The sequence below is a fragment of the Mustela erminea genome, chromosome 5, assembly GCF_009829155.1.
Source record: "Mustela erminea isolate mMusErm1 chromosome 5, mMusErm1.Pri, whole genome shotgun sequence".
Taxonomy (NCBI): domain Eukaryota; kingdom Metazoa; phylum Chordata; class Mammalia; order Carnivora; family Mustelidae; genus Mustela; species Mustela erminea.
The window spans coordinates 112,758,004-112,780,762 of record NC_045618.1 but is presented as its reverse complement, the minus strand read 5'-3'; the positions used below and the strand labels follow the sequence as shown (position 1 = coordinate 112,780,762).

General features: G+C 47.4%; 1 long non-coding RNA gene across 1 annotated transcript; it reads left to right on the top strand.

Annotated features, from left to right (window-relative positions):
* The first annotated feature begins 960 nt into the window (after window positions 1-960).
* On the top strand, window positions 961-22,094 carry LOC116591538. The gene is made up of 3 exons (XR_004286042.1): window positions 961-1,154; window positions 16,005-16,014; window positions 22,082-22,094. It is a non-coding gene; the product is annotated as an uncharacterized LOC116591538 (long non-coding RNA).
* Window positions 22,095-22,759: the final 665 nt, after the last annotated feature.

The following is a 22,759-nucleotide window of genomic DNA, read 5'->3' as shown; positions in this document are numbered from 1 at the left end:
ACTCCTGGTAACTACTACTTAGAAGCCCCCAACGGAACCTATTGGGCATGTAATACCGGCCTGACTCCCTGTATCTCTGCCCACCTTCTAAATGCCACTGCAGATTACTGTGTATTAGTCCAACTATGGCCTAGAATCACCTACCGCAGTTCGGAGACTATCCTCAACTACTATGAAAAACAAAATAGATATCGAAGGGAGCCTCTCACTGTAACATTAGCTATATTACTAGGAGTTGGAGGAATAGCGGCGGGTATCGGAACGGGAACGTCTGCCCTACTCCAAAGCAACCAGCTTATGCATCTACAAGCCGCCATGACCGCTGATTTAGAAGCTATAGAAAAATCTATTACAGCCTTGGAAAAATCCTTAACTTCCTTATCAGAGGTTGTATTACAGAACAGGAGAGGACTGGACCTCTTATTCCTAAAGGAAGGGGGACTGTGTGCAGCCCTCAGGGAGGAATGCTGTTTTTATGCTGATCAGACGGGGGTGGTTAGGGAGACAATGGATAAACTCCGAGAGAGATTGGCCCAGAGGAGAAGGGATTTTGAATCCCAGCAAGGCTGGTTTGAAGGTTGGTTCAATCGATCACCTTGGTTCACCACTTTATTATCCACCCTTTTGGGACCCCTTATTATTCTGTTACTGATTTTATCATTCGGCCCTTGCGTCATAAGTAAGCTTGTTCAATTCACAAAAGACCGCTTGTCAGTAATCCAGACCATGGTACTGACGTAGCAATATCAACTCCTTAAGCAAACCGAGCCCCAGACTGACTTAGTGCAAGAACAGGACAAATGGATATAAGATTCTATCCATGATAAAGAAAAAGGGGGGAATGAAAGACCCCCCCCGTCGTTAACTAATTAACTGCTCTTTTGTTGTGTCAGAGTACCCCTCCTCCCCTTACAATGAAAAGACCCTTCCCCCAGGGTTGAATTCATACTGCTCTTTTGCCTTTCTGTAACCGCTTGGCTTTTAGGGCATGACACTTGTCTCCTGTTTGAACAAGATACCTTCTCCTAATAGCCGAGGCATAGTCACGTAGACAGGGGGCTGCATAGTCACGTAGACAGGATGCCTTTCTGCTGAGTAATAAGGTCAAACTTCCCCTCTTTGTTTCCCCTTCCCGCCTTTCTCTTCGCTCGCGGGTCTTCCAAAGCCAATCCGCTAACACCAAGTATGCCTTTTTTCAAATGTTCAAATTGTCAGCCAATCGGCCCCGTCCCATCCGGGACTTGTATGTACCTGTCTATAAAAATCCTGCACCACCCCAGCCTGGTGTGCTCGGTTAGCTGGAGCTGCCGACCACCCGCCGGTATCTGCGTCCCAATAAACCTCTTGCTGTTTGCATCCAGTGGCAGTGTTGGATTCTTGGGTAAGGGGATCCGCGGGTCTTTCAGGCTTAGGGGTGTTGAGTAGGCGCTTGTCAGATGCTGGGTACCCACAGCATGATCTAGAACAGAGGTCGGTTGACTTTCAGGGGTTAAAGAGGACCTATTTTAGCCTTTACGGGCAATCCGGTCTCTGGCAACTATTCAGTTTTGCGACTGTCTCTCAAAAGCAGTCACAAACCATACACAAATGAATGGGGATTGTTGTGCTCCAACAAAACTTAATTCATGAAAATTAATAATAAGTCAGATTTGGTCCATAGGCCATAGTTTGCAGACCCTTAGTCTTAAAGCTGGGACAAGGGTTGCCAGTAAAATACAGGACATCTAGTCAAACTTGAATTCCAGATAAACAGTAAATTTGGTTTTAGTGTAAGTACGTCTCAAATATTGCATGAGACATACTTACACTAAAAAAAAAAAAAAAAATGAGTGATCATTTATCTGAAATTCAAATTTAACTGTGCATCATGTATTTTTATTTGCTGAGCCTGGCCACATTGGTCAAGGCAGGAGCTCTGCACGGGACTGTCCCGTTTGCCATATGGACTCCTTACCCCGCCAGGAAGAGTCACAGCTGGCGACAGGCCAGAGCATAGCCTCTAAAACACAGGCCCTAGGTCATGCCATCCCAGATCTAAGGGGAGTACTTGTTTCTTCAATGACAATCTACATGCTCTCAAAGAATACATATAATGTGCATGTTTTGTACTTCAAATAGCTGGTTTTGTGTAGTTTGGACATTTATTAAACAAATGTTTTTTATCGAGTTCCTGCTACAGGCCAAAAAAAGTGGGGGGCATGATCCCTGTCTTCATGGGGCTTATAGAGGGGGCAGACATTATAGCAATTCACACATAATAAATTAATAATTATAAATAGGAAGGGCTCCAAAGATAATAACAAGGAAGATAAATAAACAGGGAGGTAAACAAGGTTTGTTGGAGAAGTGACCTTTGGTCTGAGATAAGAAGGGAGCAGATTCCAGGCCCAGGGCAGTGCCTCAGTGAAGACCTGAGGGAGGACTGCGGGGCTGAGGTGGAGTGAGGGGGCAAGGAAGGAGGGGGGCGGCCAGGCGGGCCAGAGGGCCAGGCTTCGCTTCGTGAGGCTTGTGAGTAGCTGCCCCAGCCCGGGAGGCCCACAGGCTTTCAGAACAGAGAGGCACCACAACTAATGCTCTTCTTTAAAAGCTCCCACTGGCTGTTTCTTCCCGCAGAGACGTGGAGCAGGAGAAAGAGAGGGGAGGCTTCATGAGGAGGCCACTGCAGGGCTCTGGAAAGAGAGTGAGATGTGCAGAGCTTGCAGAGGTGAGTGCAGGGGGTCGAGAGAGTGGGGGCCAGCGGAAGGGGAGGGCCAAGATGGCCTCCTGGGTTTCCAGTTTTGCCATGGTGGGGAAATGTGGAGGAGACGCAGGTGTGGAAAGAAAGTGGACGTCTCCCCTGTTGGCACGCAAATTTGGACATGCTTTTGCTTCTTCCAAGTGGACATATCACGTGAGCTGGTGAGTACACTCGCCTGCAGTTCAGAGGAGGTCAGGATTGGCCGTGGAAGGGGTGGCCTGTAGGAGGCATTTACAGCCATGAGAATAGCTGAGACCTTCTTGGTAAAAGAGAAAGGGGCCTGGAACAGATCCCAGAGGCACTCCAGTGCTCAGAAGAAGAAGAGACAGAAAAAGAGAAGAACAACTTGCCACAGACGCTGGAAGAAGGGAGGCTTTAAAAAAGTTCTATTTCTGACAATGACCGAAAGCATCTTCTTCCCTTTAGAACTTGAGCTCCTCTCCCTTATCATGGCCTCCTCTACCCCAGCTCTTTGCTACATTTATGGTGATAGAAAGAGGAAGCAGATGGGAAAATAAAACATAAACCACTACATACATTCTCTCCCATTAGTATCTGCACAGCAGGAGCTCACTGTCAGAGGAGTAAGAAGACAAATAGATGACTTTCAAATGAGTGAATAAATATCTTCATTCCCCTCCCTTCTTAGCTAGGAAATAGATTACGAACCTTCCAGAATTTCCTTGAACGAAATGGCAGCCGATGGGAAGAGGCTCCTTGAACAAACCTAACATGCGCTGGCATTTCCCAGCCCCAGGATGGTTGTCCTCCCATCGGACCTCAGTCAAGCCCACTGTGCTCAGGAGCCTGGGGAGGTCAGGGCCCATGATAAGCTCACCAGGATAATGGGCACTGTGTGTTGTTCTGAATACCTAGAGGAAATTCATGGGGCTCCCATAATTCATATTAGTGACATTTCTCATTCTTAGTAAATAACCTTGTGTTTTGACCTGTAACAACATGAAATACTAACAAAGCCATGAGGAAATTAAAATCCCTTGATGTGGCTTGGAGGCTGCCTGCGTGGATCCTGTCCAGGTGACAAAAGGTCTGCTAGACCCTGGAAAGAAACAAAGGAAGGAAAAGGTCACAGAGGAAGTATCCATGTGCTGAAATGCCAAGGTACAAGAGTTTATCTAGACCAAAGAGGTACCCTTTACACAGAAGAACTCCAAGCCAAGGGTGACTCACAGGTCTGAACACCAATTCATACAAACAAAATGGAAATTGGTGATTAAGAAAAGACCTGAGACACGGATTGTTCTGCTGGAACACAATTTGGTGTGGGGTAGGTAGTACTTAACCTTTATACAGAACTTAAATTTTTTCAAAATGCTTTCTCATATATATCACCTTATTTTAATTTTCCAGAAACCTGGCAAGGTAGGCATGGCAGAGAATAGGATACCCATTTGGCAGATGAACAGAGGGAGAAAAAGGCTCAGAGATATTAAGCAACTTGCCTAAGGTCACAGAGCAACTTGGTCACGTGCTGGTCAAGGCCCAGGCCTGCTGAACACTGTTCATTGGTATTACTGCTATGGCACATTATCCCCCAGAATGAGATAAGGTCACGAAATGAGATCAACACAAGGCCTGAGAGGATCCATAAAGAATTAAAGAATTTCTGTCTGGCAGTTAGAGACTCCTGTGACTGTTACCTGCCTGTGTTCTATAGGAGTCTATAGAAATAGAAGCTGTTAGTTAAGATATGGCAATGGAATTCTGAAGCAGGTGGAAAGCTCACATATGGAAACCACACAAAGTACCGGCCATGACTGGAAGGCATGAAGTAAGGCAGATCAGTATAAGGTGTTGCCCCTGACTATTCTGTCCATTCCTTAGACGGGGGACCGCAGCCAGACCCCTCTACAGTGTGGCTCCTAGCGGATCTGCAAAATCAGACAGAGTCCGTAATGCCTCACCTGCCTCAAACTATTTGAGCCTCTCCTCCTGTTTCTTTCATGGAAACCTGCGGAAGAGTCAACTACTGAACTTCAGAAATTCAGCCTAATTCCCATGCACCAGGCCAAGCTTCGGTGTGCGTGGGGCGGTCGGGGGGAGTGAGAGGAAGAAGCCAAGGCCTCAAACTTGAGGACCGAGAGTGAGCTTTGGACATCACCCCTCCTTGATCCCATGCACCTAACACAGTCATGCCAATAGCACGCGATTAAGGCTCGCTAAACTGAGTCACTCCAAATGGATTTAAGAGGGAGAAAGTGGTGAATATCTGACTACTTAAAAAAACACAGCTTCTATAAATCCATAAGAAACAGACAGACAACTCATGGAGAAACAGGCAGAATATCTAAACGACCAAAAAGCATGTGCATCAGTGCTCAGCATCAGCTATTTCAAGGAAATGCAAGTTAAAATCACCTGAGATGCCACCCAGGCCTATTAGAATGGCCGAAATGAGAGAGACTGACCACACCAGGGGATGTGGAACTCCCAGAAGTCTCACACTCTATTAACTGGTTCAAATCATACACACTGGAAAACTGGTTGCTAGCACCAGCCAGAGCTGGGCGTCTCCAATTCCCAAGGCCCAGCAGCCTCACTCAAGGGTATATACCCATGCTAAATGCATCCCTGTGTTCGCCACAAGACATGAACTAGAATGCTCAGAACAGCATTTTATAATAGCTCCACACTGAAAATGACCCATGGGCCTATCAACAGTAGACTAGGTAAAGAATTATATCTGCTTGGGGTGCCTGGGTGGCTCAGGTGGTTAAGCATCCGACTCTTGGTTTTGACTCTGGTCATGATCTCAGGGTCCTGGGATCAAGCCCCATATTGAGCTTTGCACTCAATGAGGAGTCTGCTTGAGGATTTCTCTCTCTCTCTCTCTTCCTTTCTCTCTCTGCCTCTCCCCTGCTCATGCTATCACTCTAAAATAAAAAAAGAAGTATATTCCACAATTGACTATCACACAGCACTGAGAATGAATAACTATCAGGACATGGTTGAGTCTTAGCAACATAATGTTTAGCAAAAGAAGCTGAACACAAAATGTAGGTTTACTTTCATTTAAATTTCAAAAATGGGCAAAACTGCTGTGGGGCAGCAGAAGCCAATATGGTGACCCTGACAAGCATGGTGACTATGAGGAGCGGTCCTGGAGGCTGGTCAAGTTCTGTCTTTTTATCCGGGCGCTGCCTGCTATAAGTGTGATCAGCTTATGCGCATCCTTTTGATCATGACCTGAGCCCAAGGAAGACGCTTAACTGACTGAGCCACCCAGGCATCCCACTGCACAGCCTTTCTTAACAGATTTTCTCATTTCCCTCCCCCAACCCTTTACTTACTTTCTGACTTAGATCTTAGCTCTTTTGGAAGACCCATTTGGAGGGAGGCACTGAGACAGGCCCATATGGTGTTTGGAACCTGGGTTTATGGAGGAAGAGCTGGTCATGCCGCACTTTTTGGTGATAGGTTTAATCACAGGAAGAAGAGGTAGAGCTATATCCTGGAGACCTTGCATGGGACCATGAGGACACTTGGAGTGGCCAGCATCGGGTAGTGTCAGTTTTACATTTTAGACAGATATCGGAAGCAGCAGCTATGTGGAGGATGAAGAGGGACAAAATTAGAGCCAGGGAGGTGGGTTAGAAGCCTATTTTAATGGCTAGAGCAAGAAATGGCCTATGTCTTGGCAGGAGGCTTTATTGTTTCCTGTGATTGTCCCCACCTTATCCATATATGAGTAATAATATAGTGGCGGATGCAGCGGGAAAGGCTGGAGATGAGGACAGAGGCAAGTGGCTGGGGTCAGCCGGGGAGGAGAAGAAAGAGGGCATCAGTAATGAACGTGACCTAGGATTGACGCCAACAAGGAGACCAGCAGGCACCCAGTTAACAGCTTCAAGGCACTGAGTTCCCTCTGTGATTACGGAAGCTAGCTTTGATAATCTGAAAATCACATTTTGTTCTTCCGGAGAAGTTTGGTCTTTATTTCTTGAGCAAACATTGACGTATTTCTTCTTTCCTGTGTAAGAATTCCTAGAGGTTATCGGCTCTAGCTATAACAGCTCTTCTGTGCTCCTGAGTCTCCGGGGCCTGCTTGTAGGCAGAGAGTCTGCTCCTTGTCTCCTGCAGCTGCCCAGACAGGTAAATAGAAGGGACAGAAACGACCGCCCCGCCCACCCCTGGGTGGGAGCTGTCAGAAACCGAGCTGGTGCTTTATAAATAGTCAGAGGCAGGAGCAGGGGTGGCCCACTCAGAAAAATCCTGTGGTCTAGAAATCCATGTTTGGATAACCCGAGTCAATAAATCCCGTCAAGGTCAAAACCGAGACCTTGAGGAGGTGGCAGAATGAAAAGCACTTCATCTGCAGCTGCCTGCCTCAGGCTTCTTCGGTGTGGGGAGCCAAGACAGGGCTCTCCCAAGGCCTTGAGATCCCAGATCTGGGAAACTCCTTTGAGAAAAGGGCAAAGGAGGCCAGACCTGGGGAGGAAGAGAGGGTCCCTGGGCAGATTATGGCGGGGTGCAGACTGACGGCTCTGCCTCTTCCAAGCAGGGGTGGTCTGGAGGCTGTGAAACTGCCAGAAAGCCTCAGGTGGCCCCTGGAATGGGGACAGCATCTCAGTAAGGTACTCAGTAAGGTCCTGCCCTTTAAAGATGCCTCCTCTCCCTGAGCGTTTGGCTTTGGGTGCTGTCTGGCAGCAAAGGCACGTTTAACTAGGATTGCAAGGAAGACCCAGCTGCCTCGTGTGAACACACGCCGTGGGCCGCGAGGGAAAGTGGACGGGGGCGCCTCACTCAAGCCATCCTGTGACCCTGCAGAAGGGCGGCCGTGGTCCTAGGGAATCCTAGCGCTGTGGGCATCCGACTTCACCGACCGTTCACAGACCCGCATGGCCGCTCCCTCCTGGTTTTACAGAGCGCCCCCCTGTGGCCAGTCGGTGCACTAGCCTCAAAGTGATGAACGGGATTAACCCCTTCTTTTGCTTTTGCCATCACAGCACTGGCAGGGCTGGCAAACCCACCGCCCAAACTACTTCCTAACACGATGAGATACGCACGATGATGGGGATATCACAAAGTATATGGAAATGCAAATGAAGGTCGTGTTTATGCTACTAAAAGGAGAGGTGCCCCAAGCCAAAGAAAACACTTGGGCACAAGGACCCCCCTAAAGTATAAGGCAGCCTCCCCAGTGGGATAACCCCATAGCTCGGGAGCACGCTGCTGTGGGTCAAGGCGAGCTCCAAGCCACAGAATACATTGGGTGCATCTTCCAAGGGTGTTCATTTTGCTTAAGTATTTGGGTAAGATAAGCTATATAAGTAGAGATTAAAGCCATTTTTAAAATTAAAATAGGCATGAATGTTATGTAACGGAAGGCAAACTTGGTGTGAAATTTTTTTAAAAGATTTTATTTATTTATTTGACAGATAGAGATAACAAGTAGGCAGAGAGGCAGGGAGAGAGAGGGGGAAGCAGGCTCCCTGCCGGGCAGAGAGCCGGATGTGAGGCTCGATCCCAGGACCCTGAAATCATGACCTGAGCTGAAGGCAGAGGCTTTAACCCATTGAGCTATCCAGGTGCCCCTTGGTGTGAATTTTTATAAATGAAGCATTAGCCCTCAAGGAAACAGTATGATTTGGTCTGGTCTTCCGCTGCGACAGGGATCCTGGGTTCTTAGTGTCTTTGCCTCTTGTCATTCGAGGTACTCTGGAGGAAAGGAGAGGAAGCCAGGTGTCCACACACTGGGGCTCCGAGGTGGTGTGAGGCCGACTAAGGGCATACAGGGGAGGGCAGCAGCGCAAGTGAGCTTCACAGAACCAGAACTTGAAAGTGAGCTTGGGCTGTCTTTGTAGGTGGTGGAGAGTCCCAGGGTGGCTGCCTAGACAAGGAGGACACGCTGCTTAGGCTCCAGTGCGACCCTGCCCCCCTTACCTGTGTGAACCGCACACCTAACGCACAGCGCCCCTCTAGTTATTCCCCTGCCCCAAACCTTCAACGGCTGATGAGTGAGGTCCACGCAGTGTGCAAACCCCCGCGGGGGTGTGGAGATTGGGCGATGTGTGGGAGGCGGCAGCATGCACGGGAGCACCGCGGGCGGGTGCAGAGGGCACCGCAGACCCTCTTGGTCTCCCCCGGCCATTGCGAGCTCCCGCTCTCGTACACTTGCCCACACTTCAGTCAAGCTGGATGACTCAGGGCTCCTTGTGCTTTCCTACAGACATCTTGTGCTCTCCCGTCCCACCACCTGGATGTCCTCCCCTGACCCCATCTCCCGCGGTCCTTCAGAGGCCAGCTCAAGGGAACCAGAGGCTTTACACTGCACCTCCTCAGCGAGTCAGGCTCTGTGCTATGCGCTTTGCATGATCTCAGCTCACTTGCTGTCCCCGCAAGGCCAAGAGCAGTGCCTCCATTTTGTAGCTGAGAGGACCGAACAGCACAAGGCAGCCCAGGCTCTGACGGATGGCCGCGGTGAGCCACAGCCCCTGCATCAGGGCTGTGGTCCATACCTTGCCGGGGAGCTCATCTCAGAGGATGTTGCACCTGATGCCCTTCTAGACATCCTTGTTCCCACCACCGCCCACAGCCCTATCATCAAGTCCTGTGGATTTTATCATCCCATCGTCTCCACCGCCACTGCCACGTGTGGTGGGGGCCCCTGCCATTTCCCCGCCCCCTGCCTCAGCCTCACAGCCCTGAAATACATTCTCTGTGCTGCAACCTGGTGGTGATTCTGAAATGCGGAACTCGTCAGGTCTTGTCCCTGCTTAAATCTCTCCGTGCTCATACTTACTGAGCCACAAATACGGACGAGCAGCTACTCTGTGCTAGTCACCCATCTAGCTGCAGGGGATACAGCAGTGACCCAAACAAACCTTGCCCAGTGGCACCCAAACTCTCTAAGTCCCACTTACAGGCTCACCAGCCTCCGGGCCCACTGAACTTCCCGGCCTCTGGGTGCCCGCCACACCCTGGCATTTTCCACTCGGCGCATGCTGAAGGGACTGTGCTGTCGCATTCACTGCTGGCGCTGGCTTGCCTCTGGGAAGCCTGCATGTGCTCTTCCCTCTGCATGTAGCATGCCTTCCCCGGTCATCACGCTGCTACCTGAGTCCTCGCCCCTGGTCTTCCTCCCAGTCCCAGACTCAAGGTCACTTCCTCCAGAGAGCCTTCCCCAACTTCCAAAGGTCTTAGGTTCCCCTACCGTGTGCACCCAGAGTACCTTGTATTTTCTGGCCTCTCCCTGAAGGTGCAGACCATATTTTATATAGCGAGGCACAGCCCAGTGTCTGAAGCCTCTCCACAGCTTGTTGTCCCATGTCCCACTGAAGCAGTCAGCCTGGCTTGCGGCATCATGGGCAGGGACACCTCCACTGCGGCAAACACCCGCCAGCAGCCTTCCTGGGGCCCTTGAAGCTTCTGAGGGGTCAGCGCGGAAAAGGAACAGAACAGAGAGGCCATGAAAATGGACACAAGGCTGCCATCCTGCCTCCCTCCTGATTCTCATCCTGTCCTGTCACCAAACTGCAATGTGAAGCCAAACTCATTGTGAATCTGACCCATGAGTACCCTGGTCCATCTCAGCGTCTGGAGGATGAAAATGGAGCTTTCTCTCCTGCCAGGCCATTAGGGCACTTCCTTCCTACCAGCTTCCTATGGAGTGTTTGCTGGAATGGGGGTTACTGGGAAAAGTTTGGAGGGGGGGCTCTCTGCTCCTAGAGATGTACTGTGGGAGAGCATGGGGGGTGGGGCCAGCACTGAGTCTGGTCAGAGAAGGCAGTGTCCTTCAGGTTTTTCAAGCCGGTAGGCATTTTTCAGGTCTGCTGGGTTTGGGCACCTACCAGAAAGGCTATTTTAAAGCACATAAAATCTGAAAATGAATGGAGGAGGTTTGTGGCATAGGATGGCTGGTTTGGCAAGGACTGCTCCTCACTGTTCAGCCCTGCAGCTGCGAGGGACTGTAGAAAGATGAGGTTGGAGAGGGAAAGCTCTATGTCAGAGAAGTCATGGTCTGCCTGGGGGGCCCCCTCCCTCCTTGCTGGAGGAGATGTTCATCTGTGTGTGTGTGTGTGTGTGTGTGTGTGTGTGTGTGTGTGTGTATAGAAGGAGAAGGTCCCATATCTACACCTTCCAGAACCTTCTCCTACTTCTCCCAGGACAGGTTTGCAAGGACAGGAGCTGTAGCAAGCAGCTAATTTCACTGTGAGGGAGAGGTGCTAACACCAGACCTCCCCATCCCAGGGCCCTACCAACACCTGCAAGCCAGGAGGCCTCTCCCTGACCCAGGTGGCCAACAGCCAATAGCAGGGAGCTCCTGGCCTTCTGCCTTATTCTCAGCCGACACCCTGTGCCATTCTGTCCCACCCACCTCTTGCTTCATTAGTCTCCCCTGTTCTTGGTCATCTTGGAACATGACCTCTTGACCCTCATGCCTCTGTATCTGGCTTTACTATCGTCCAGGGTGTCTGACTCTTGATACAGCTCATCTGGTCCTGCCCTTCTCTGCCCTCATTAAAGGTAATTTGCATTTGCATCCCAGACCATATGCTTTAGAATACCAGGAACACAGCTGAAGTAGCTGGGAGAGATGGCATCTGGGCCAGCTTCCCCGGGTGTGACTCTGGCTCTGGCTCTGAGGTTTATCTTGTGAGCTGGATTACCACAGTGAGCTACCGAGCACCCCCTCCCCAAGCCCTGGCTTCTTCATTTGTAATATGGGGATCATAATAACACCAGTCTTATAAGATTGCAGAGAGAATCCCCTGTGAGTGAATCCACTTATGAGTGCTTAGCAAAGCACCTGACCCACAGTAAGCACTCAACAAATGGTAGATAAAATAAGAAATTCAACCCCAAGACTCTACTGACCATCATGAATGAGAAATGGATGCTTGCCACCCATATCCCCCAAAATACAAACTGAAAATGTTTAGAGTAATGGTACTTTCTTGATCCTAGACACCCAAGTTCAGAAGAAGGACCCAGAACCCCAGGGAGAGTCAAGGAATGAATTAATGCAATGTTGCTAAGGAATGGGCAGGGATCCGTGGAGCAGGGGTTTGAGGAACAGACGTTGACATGGTCTGGGCAGAGGCTGAAGAGCAGGGATCTACAGGGCAGGAGTCTGAGAGACAAGGGTCCAAGGAGTAGAGTCCTCAGTTTCCCAAAGGAACCCCCACTGAGAGAGAAGACAGAATGAGCCACGGTTCATGCCACCTGGGCTGCAGTGGGCCCATGGACCATTCCACACCCGAGAGAGCTGGTAAGAATCCTAGAGGCTGAGCTCCCAGCACTTCCCAGGGGTCCTGGCAGGCCTGACCCAGCCAACCCAGCAGAAGGAGAGGGGACATTTTCAGTGGCATGTCCTAGCGTGAAACTGACCCGGGTGGTGTCTTCTCCCCTTTCACTGACATTCAGACTTGTTCCAGAGCAGCAAATGCATCTTCTGCAGGTCCATCACCTCCCTGCCCTTTTCTGAGACCTCTGTTCCCCTTGACCTCCAAGCTCAGCAAGAACGGAAGTGCCAGGACCTTCCATACTTCTCCAGGGAGGACAGGCCCACTCCTCGCAAGGAGACATCATCGTTGGTGTCCTCCCATTAAACTGGAAACAGCTGCCGACTCAGGCTGAGGTGACTCCTGGCCTCTGGGTGGCCTCCCCCGGGAGCTGCATGGGGCAGGATGGAAACCCCGAGAGGGAGGGCACCGGAAGGGCCGCACTCAGAGGGTGGCCTGCTCCTGCCAGGCACTGGGCCGCACCACTGAGGGTACAACACTGAGGGTGTTCAAGGGGATGAGGCTCAGCCTCTCTCACAAAGTGCAAAACAGAAGTTACTCCTCTCGCCCCCAGCAGTCTGGGGTCTGTGCAGAGGCCCCACAGCGTTGGGGTCCCAGCCTCCTCCCTCCCGTGGTTCCCCTGCTCCTAGGGTGCTCCCGCACCCTCACGGTGAAGGCGGCTTCCCATCCGGTCCGCGCTGCAGCCAGGGGGAGGGAGGACCGGGAAGGGCAGAGCCGGACGGGCTCAGAGCTGTCCTCTCTCCAGCCATAGCGCAGGTGCCCCTCAGGAAAGCGGGGAACCATTATTATTCAGGCGGCCATTTGCCCACCTAAAACCTGGAGGTTCCGTCAAGGAGAAAACAGATGTGGGGAAAACGCGCAGTCTCGGCCACCACGGCCAGTTCCGAGCCCTGCCCACGGAGACCGCGCGGGTGTCAGGACGGACGAACCCGCAGGAGCGTGCTCAGTGACAGGAGCACCGTTCGCGCGGGTCCTCGAGCACTGTTTGTTAGGGTGGTGAGAAAGGACACAGGTCCTGTCCTCAGGCTGCTGATTCTTCAGAAGGAATGACAGACACCTAGGGGCAGGGGCACTGTAGGAGGTCGGGGCCTGGACTGTTCAGCACAGGGCTCCCTAATGCACCTGGAGGCCCCAGTGGGACCGGAGTTTTCCTGGACTTTTGTACCAGGTTGAGATCCCAGAACCCTGGCATGACCCTGGAGAGCGACTCCTAAATGACTGAAAGTTCTCAGCCTGACTGAGAAGTTCACAAGTGGGTTTAAACTGATTTTTTTTTTAAGTATACAGAAATAATGTATTTCTTGCACATTGGGTTACACCCTAAGATTTACTTCCACCCACGAAGTTTAGTTCCAGGAAACTGAGTTCTGGAGGCAGAATTGGGAACATTCCCAAAGGCAGAAGGTGGGGTTAGAGTGTTCTAGGATAAACGGAGTCTGACACCGCCCACATCTCCCAGAACTACAGTGTGTTGCTCCCCTCAGTCAAGACTTGATGGCTGGGGGGGGTGGGCAAGGCTATCTGTCCCACACTGCCCACTCTGCTCGGAAACTCCCAAAGGACAGAGTTCACAGTGTCCCCCAGATAACTTGCCCTGAGTTTTATTATCTCCATGGCCAAAAATGTGCTTTTTCCAACCAAAACCACTCTTTCTTGAATTAAAAGCCATTTTCTTTTATTTACCATTTGAAGGGCAAGGACAACAATGGTTTTATCACCTAAAATGGTGAGAAAATGCTTTTTCTAAGCTGCAAAGACTCATAAAAATAGGAAGTGCTTTAATTTTTATATGTAGATCATGTAGCAGGTGAGATAGTAACTAAATTTTCTTGAATAACCCATCCGTGCCAGGAACCGTGCTAAGCACATGACATACAGTATCTCCCTGTAAACACGCCCTGGCTCTGCCAGATAAGCATTATTTTGTTCATTTTACAGATAGGAAACTGAAGCACAGAGAGATCAAGTAACTTGCCCATGGTCCCAGAGCTTGACTGTGACTCAAGTCTGAGTGACCCTTTGCACTCTTCCACAATCGTAGAAGATAGTAATGAAGTCATCCATAGTCTTTTTCTCTCTAGGCTAAACAATTCCAATTCCTTTTTTATTCTTTTTATGATAAGCACGTCATCTTACAAAATATCCGACAGTTTTGAAGATCAAGAACTGATCTTGGTGGGTACAACTATGTTGTACTTGTGGGCTTAGTTTGTTGCAACCTCTGAGACGAGTCTGTGCAAATCTTAAGATTTCACTAGGACTGAAGGTCTGATAAACACTGGGACCAATTCAAGTACACACTTAAAACAAGAGTGAAGACATATATTGTCCACATGAATTTTACTGTGGCGTGATTAAAAAGGGGTTGAATGTCCTTTGAGAGATTTCGCACAATACTAACATAAAGTTACATGAGGACAGTAGGGATGTGGCAGGTGAGAACATGTTTTTCCATCCATCATCCTGTTCATCCATCCAGCAAATTGCATTATTGCTGTAGAGGACCAGGGCTAGACACTTCGGAAGATGCGAAGTCTACCTGTGTGTCTCTCTGATGTCAGAAAAGGGGGCAGTTAGCCTACATTTGCTGTACAGAATTGATTTTGCCTCCTCACCTTGATCAGGCCAACTTTATCTCATGCTTTTTTGTCTCATCATGAGAAAAACATCAGACGCCTTCCAACAAAGGAGGATCCTGCAATACACCTGCCCACGACTCCTCACACCTGTCAAAGTCATCAAACACAAAGGAGGGCTGAGAAACTGTCACAACCAAGAGGAGCCTAGGAGATGTGATGACTGAAAGGAATGTAGGATCTCAGATAGATCCTGGAACAGAAAAAAGGCACTGGGTTCAAAACTAAGGAAATCTGAAAAAAAAACGGCACTTTCATTAATAATAATGTGTTTTTTTTTAAATCACTCGTCAGTTCCAATTAGATAATACTGTCATTCCTCATCAAGGATGCAAACCCCAGTGTAGTACTAAATATATGCACTGAGGCCACTGGAGGGTGGCAAGTGTCCTTGACGCCAGAGGGCAGACCTCCTATCAGCCGTGGACCCGCTTCTCTCGGAGGAGCATGGCGTGAACCCTCCAGCCAGTGGGAGTCGTGGGTCCCCGACCAACTGGGGTCTCCTACGGGACCGAAGCCCAGCCCAGAGCAACTGTGTTCAGCGTTTCTTACGACGAGCCCTTCATCGGCCATTCGCCACCTTTCAAATGGCCATAGATTTTACTTGGCAGGATTTTCAAACAATCCCCTCCACCTTGTTAAGCTCTCCCCTTAATTAGCAGAGGGAGAACTGCCGTTATTGAAAGCAACCTCGCTGCAGCTCACTTCCCTCTGTTTGGCAAATTAAAAGCATTTGGAAACTGTTCCGTGGTCCCGATCAATAGTCCAAGCCATAATTATTCAGCGGCGCTTGCGGGTTTTTTTCTGCTGACAAACGGCCGGGTGTGCTGATGTGTAACTGTTTCACACGCCTATGCGGCTTATCTCTTCCCACCGTTGGGGGCTGCCGCACGTTCATCCATAGCATCTTTGGGGAGCCTGGGGGACGGACTTGCCCGCCTCTAAACCCTCCCGGGCCTCCCCGTTTCTCCAGCGGAGATGTCAGCCACACTTAGATGAGGGTCTTTATTTTCTTATTTATACTCACCTGAGGCAGCCGAGCAGCACTTTGGGGACACCAGAGTAAACGTCCCGTTTCTGGGATAATCATGCGGGATCAGGCCTTAGATTGTGGATAATGGTTATGTGCTCGGGAAAAGTAAACAATCAAATCTTACTGGCTTAGATTTCACTAATTTTGGAATTACTGATAATTTGGATGGGATGTCGATTACTTCTCAAGAAGACCTGATGTAAATAAAACCTAGGGGAAGGGGCACATTGAAGACATTTCAGGGGATGAACTTTTTTCAACATCATCTGTCAGTCTTTATCAGCCCCCGGTCACACACCAACAGACAATTTATTCATCCCGGATCCTTCTAGGGTCTAACAGGTGAGAGACCAAACTCCAGTCCTGCCTCTGTATTTCTCTAGGTGAATTTCTCAGCTTTGTTTCTTAGCTGGCTTTGTTTTATTTTTCTGTAAAATAGGAATAAGACTTTCCAACTTCACAGGGGTACTATAGAAATAAATGAAATAAAAGAGATGACAGTGACTTTTAATTACAAAAAAATACTATGTCGATTAATTGTTTCACACATTAAAGAAAGTATTTTAAATTTTTTATTTTTTTATAAACATATAATGTATTTTTATCCCCAGGGGTACAGGTCTGTGAATCACCAGGTTTACACACTTCACAGCATTCACCAAAGCACATACCCTCCCCAATGTTCATAACCCCACCCCCCCTCCCTACCCACCTCCCCCCAGTAACCCTCAGTTTGTTTTGTGAGATTAAGAGTCACTTATGGTTTGTCTCCCTCCCGATCCTATCTTGTTAAAGAAAGTATTTTAAACACCTGGGGTTACTTTTTTTTTTTTTTTTTAAGTTTTGCCTACTTGGGCTTATTCTGTGCTCTTGAAAGTGATCAAACTAATTTTTAAAGACTCAACACACACTAAATTTGGTTCTACTCCAATCCATGAACAATTAGATATACAAAGATTGTCTTTTTACATGAAAGGGAACATGACATCACTGTTTTCTGTGTGCGCTCAAACCCACGTAACTCACTCCAATTACACTGGTCATTATTTACGTATTCTAAGACACCGCATTAGATCGCAGGCGTTCGGACCCCTCTCGAGCATCCGACGCACTATGTCATGAATAACTGTGCCCTGAGATCAGTGCTGAGAAGCATCCAAAATCATGAGCGCTCCTCCTGAGAGGCTGAGCTTTCTGGAGATCCAGTCATGGTTCCATGGAGAAAGTGGCCTGAAGACCACAGAGCACAAGGCCCACTCAGCCACGTGATCTCCTTCTAATCCTTTTGAAGGTGTCTGGGGTTCACATCAGTCATCACCACACTCACCTAGTTTCTAGTCAATGCCCCCGTGCTGGGCTCCTGTCAAAGGCAAGCTCCCCAGCAGCCCACACCCATCATCCCAGGGGGTGAAGCCTCCCGGTGCTGATCCGGGCCCCTTGCTAAGCACCTCAGCAGTCCACCCTGACCTTGTCCTTTTGTCTCCTCAAGAACAGAACCACCTTGGATAGGGTTCAAGGAGAACCCACCTGATAACCGAATCCCCGAAGCATTCTAGCGTCTGTGCGGGAAGTCTGCCGAGATCATTCACAATCATCAATATTCTGTTTTCTTTTTCCGGTGTTCAGCCTCCATCCACCACCGCCCATTCATCCCATTTTTTTAAATTCAATGTGAACAATATTGCATATATTCTGAGTCACGCTTTCCTTATGTCACAGGAGACATTAAAGCAAACCAGTCAAAAGTCTCCGGAAACACCGAGTGGGTTGGGAATAACTGTCTCTTTAAATGAAAGAGACCATGCAAACTGATTGCTCTAATCGGAGCCTGAGCCATACTTTATCCTGGAAGAATTATTAGCAAGAAAGCGACATACATTTCTTTTGACACTGTGTATTAAGTGAACTTTCTAAACCCTATTTGTCTGTATTAAATAAATATGCTCAGAGTTTCCTACCATGTCCTGTATATCTTCTGGTTTTAAATCAAAGGGATTAAGACTCCTAATTAAGACACTGGAGGAGGCCTGATCAGTTTTGCCAGCGCAAATTAGTTCAGAGCCCAGAGCTGCTCCTTTCTGTTTGCTGGTGTGGGAGGTTTGTTTGATTTAACATGATTGAGGAAATGAAATATCCCTAAGACAAAGAACCAATATTGCAGTTCTGGAGAGTGGCTGAAGGGAAATTAGAAACTAATGCACATTAGCTGTGGATCCAAAGTACAACCAGAAGGAGAAATGTTATTTAGAAAGAAGCTGATATGACTAGACTAATCCTTTGAAATAGATGGCACCTCCTTCTTCTTTTATTTCTTTTAAAGGAAAATAAATGAAATAGAATCTCAAATTCTTAACAAGGTCTCATGAGCTTGGGACATTATCTTCCCTTCCTCCAGAACCTGCCAAGTTTTTCTATGTGTTATCTTGTTAATATTCACAACAGTTCTATGAAATAGCTATTATTATTGCCCCTATTTTACAGATAAAGAAACTCATTCTCCAAAGGTAAACAGTGACCTAAAGCCAAGTAGTCTTCGAGACTCATAATGATTGTTTCTGGTTCCATCAACTCTGAGCCATTTGATCTCAGAAGAAAGATCTCGGTCTTTCTTTGTATTTCTTTGTGTTGCTCGAAGGCAATACAGACTTGTTCAAATTTGCTATTGCATCTACTTGGGTTAGATTCCTGCTCAGTGATCTGGTCAAGCCAGGGTGATTCTCCTATGACAACGGGAAAATGGGCAAGATGCCAGGCTAAAGCTACTCAGGCATGGTCTGCTGAAGTCAGACAACAAACAGCCTGAAATGGCTTTCTCTCATCCCAGTTGGACCTGCCATCTCCATCAGAGCCTACTCTCTCCTCTCCTGTCTTTCCTTGGGGGCTCACTCTCCTGCACCTACTTATTCAAGACCCTGGGGGCACTTCTACCTCTCCACAAATTCAGTCATTTGGTTTTTACTTACAAAACAGTAATCAATAAAAATACAAATCCTTTTGCTGTCTGAGGGAAGGGGAGATTAGCTCTCCTGTGTGCTTGCATGGCCCATGTGTGCGGTAACTAACTCCTAAATCACGGATTGTCTCTAATCCCTTAACAGTAGATCCCATTTTACATTTGAGATGGCCATTCTGACTTCGAGAAGTAAAAGGATAAAAAATAGATCACCTTAATTTGTGTCAAGTTAGATATTGTAATGCAGAGAAAACCCTAATCATTCCTAGGTAGTTCCAACTACCTAGGATATCCATGATCGATGGACCAAAAATGCAATTACACACACACACACACACACACACACACACACAACACACACACACATTACATGTGTGTTTATATGATGGTGAGACCCTGGGACCATTAAGTCCTGGGTATCCACAGGTAACCCATAATAGGATAGAGATGGATGTTGGCTATGTATGGGAAAAGTGATTTTGAAAAATCAGCTCATAAGAGACATTCAGGAGTCCTGGAGAAAGATTCTGACAATATCAATTATTGTCTCTTCTGCTGGTTACCTCATAGAAGCACTGATTTCTTTGTTCCTCCTGTGATTTCTGCCAATATGTCAGACCAGGGTTTGACAATCGTGTGGAGGTATATTGTTTTAAGGGTACCCAAGATTTGCTTTAATCAGTTAGGGTAAGACACAGACATGCGAATTCTGTCAGGGAGGGAGAAAGTTTTTTTACTAACATGAACGGGAAGCATGACATACTATGCAAAGGACCATATACGAAGCACCAGAGTCAGTCAGGAAGCAGGAGCAAGAGGAAAATGTGGGCAAGAGCTTTTATTGCAGTTTCCTCAGGAAGAAACAGGCTAGGCAGAGAGAGCGGGTTTAAGACTGTCTGGTTTAGATAATCATCCTAAGCTCCATGGACTAGGGACTGTCCATAGTTGGTTGGTATATGACTTTGGGATGATTATGGCAGGGAAAGAGTGGTCCTGAGTATGAAAGCCCAATAAAGACCATGGCTGAGGGTATGGGCTCTGGATTGTTTGCTTTGAATATGGAAGCTACACTCATAGGCAAGTTGTTTGTTATCTCTAGGAACTGACTAGTCCTGGAAGGATGATCCTTCCTGCTTGAGTAAGGCTCCAAGATGTCAAAACATCAAAATACAAAAAAAATTAAAAGTCATCATTAATACATGAATGCCAAGGCTTTAATTCCTGTTGTTCCTGTGGTTCTGTAGCCCTTCCGGAGGAAGGGCTAGAGGAGTGTTGGTCTCATGTATGTTGGGAGGATCTTGACAGCAACTTTTCACTGTACAAAAGGATTAATAGCAGAGCGGTCAGTTCTACTTTTTTGTTTTGTTAATTTTTGTAAGCATACAATTCAATAGTTTTTTTTAGTATATTCACAGTTTGCGTAACTATCACCCCTATATAATTCAAAAATATTTCTATCATCCCCAAAAGAAACACTGTACCCCATTACCAGTCACTGCCCCCAGCCCCTGGCAACCACTAATGTACTTTCTATCTCTGTGAATTTGCCTATTCTGGACAATTTATATAAATGAAATCATATAAAATATGACCTCTGTATCTGATTTCTTTTACTAAGTGTAATGTTTTCAAGATTCATCCTTGCTATAGTATGTGTCAGTATTCCTTTTTAAGGCTTAATAACTTCCCATTGTATGGACAGATCACATTTGTTGATCCACGCATCAGGTGGTGGACACTTGGGTTGGTTTGGCTTTGTGGCCATTATAAATAATGCTGCTGTGAACATTTGTGCCAAAGTGGCTGCACCAACAATCGGTAGGGCTTCCAATTTCTCCACATCCTCCCAGGAGCCACCTTTTTGTTAATAGCCATGCTAGTAGGTGTAAAGTGGCATTTTGTTGTGGTTTTGACTTGCATTTTCCTAATGACTAATGATGTTGACCATCTTTTCCAGTGAGAGTTCTAACTTTATGCTAACATTTCCTTAATAGTCAGAGAATATATAGTAGCTGGAGAAAAACTAAAAAACTAAACCAAAAGACAATAAAATCATTCTTAATTTTATAATCTAGAAATTATTAATAATACTTTTTGACATATTTTTCTGAGAAATATTATAGAAATAATGTGATATGTATCATTTTATAACTTCCCTTTTCTCAATTAAGACATGTTGTGAATGTCTTTCCATGTTGATACCTATTTTCTATAAAACCATTTTCATGGCTCCTTATTATTCCTCTGAGTACATTTATCAGTATTTATTTACCCAATCCACTATTTTGGAGGGTCTAGATTGTTTCAAATGTTGTGTGAAGATAATTTGGCAAACAACATCCTTGTAGTCAAATATTTGTACAAGTAAGTTATTAGTTCTTTAGTGTAAATTTCCAGAAGTGAAATTGGCGAGCCAACCAGCATGCAAAATACCAATGCCAAATTTATGTATCATCCGTTGCCAAACTCTGCTTTGTTGAGTCCCACTTTCTAATTCCACTTCAAACTTGAGACTGAGGACATGGCTGGCCAGCTGAGCTGGTTAGAGAACAGAAATAATAAAGCCAGGGCTGCGGATTTGCTCTCTGCCTGATAAGCCCTGAGTAGTCCTTTCCAGCCAATTTCTAAACGTCCATCATTGAGCATGAGTCAACAGAGGAGGGAATGTGGCCGTATTAGCACATTTCCTTCAGATCTCACTAAACACCCCTTCCTGGGGGAGGCCTCCTCTAACCACCTGCTACCACAGGCCCATTGATCTTTGTCTACCTTGGCTGTGAGCTGGAAGCTCTGCGAGGGCAGGCATAATGTCTAACTTGCTCAACATTGTGTCCCCAGTACCCTCCTTGCACCAGAAAAATACATTTGTGCTGAGAGACTGAATACAAGAATGAATTAATACTCTTGAAAGAAAAAAGCCAAAGCAAGCCTTAGTAACTCTGGGTTGGACATAAAGGGAAGCACAGACACTGACGGCTGCAAACAGAGACAACGTGGTGGGAGACACGTTAGCTCTCGGGGGGCTGGCGGGGGTGGGGGTAGCTAACACAATTGTGTGTGCTTGGCAGGCTTGGCCTACATGACTGCATACAGCCCTCATCACAGTAATACCTATAGAAGAGTTCTTATCCTCATTTTAGAGATGAGAACCCTGAAAGCTAGAGAAAATTTATTTCTTACCAACAATCTCACCCTCATAGAAAAGAAAGTTGTTCTCCCACACCGGATCTGTCTGCGGAGCACTTCCTTTTTTCATCATACTTTTACATTACATTTATTCCAGAAAGCTTGAGGACCAAACTTAACTATGGGTGGTCTGAGCAAGGCTATAAGGCCTTCTACGTGGCTCTGAGTGTGACTGACATTGCCCCAAAATGACATTATGTTTCCTTGTATCACCGCGGAGCTGTCAAACTCAAGACGGTCTGATCGGTCTCAGAGGGCCCTGCTCTGGAGGCCAGTTCTGCTTACGCTCCTGTCAAAGGGACACTTATTTAGGACACAGGGGTCATGGTGACTCCCAAGTGCTGATGGCATAAGTAATGCACCGGCTACATGGCCTCCTGACCAGTTGTCAGGATAACTATATATCTGCCAGCTAATTCTGAGAGCCAGTTCCCTTTCCTACAGATTTGTGACTCTCCTGGGTCCTGTAGGCACATTTAAACAATGAAAGGAGATTAACCAGTCTGCCAAGGAGACATTTTTAATGTCACCACCATAGCACTGACTTTTTCCACTGCAAATATTCTGCTGGCATAATTCAATGCAGGGTCAATGTGTGCACCAGAAATATTCTTTCTCAATCTTGGGCAGTGTCTGCCAGGGGAAGTCACTTCCAGGAGCTTTCCAGGTCCTGCCTAATTGCAAGACCATTGAGTGAGTCTGTGCCTCGCAGAGCCAGGCCAGACTGGCCCACTTTGGAATCAGGTAGGGCATCTTTCCCCCTTTAAATGGAGAGAAATGGTTCTTGCTTAACCATGAAGCAAAGGCTGAGCATGGCCAAAATGCTGTCAGGCCTGAGGTGGGTCATACCTGGCCCCTCCTTGGGAGGACCATGAGGCCTGGCTGGCTTTCTCTTTGAGTTACAGAGTCTCAGATCCACAACTCCTTTTTTTTTTTTTTTAATTTTTT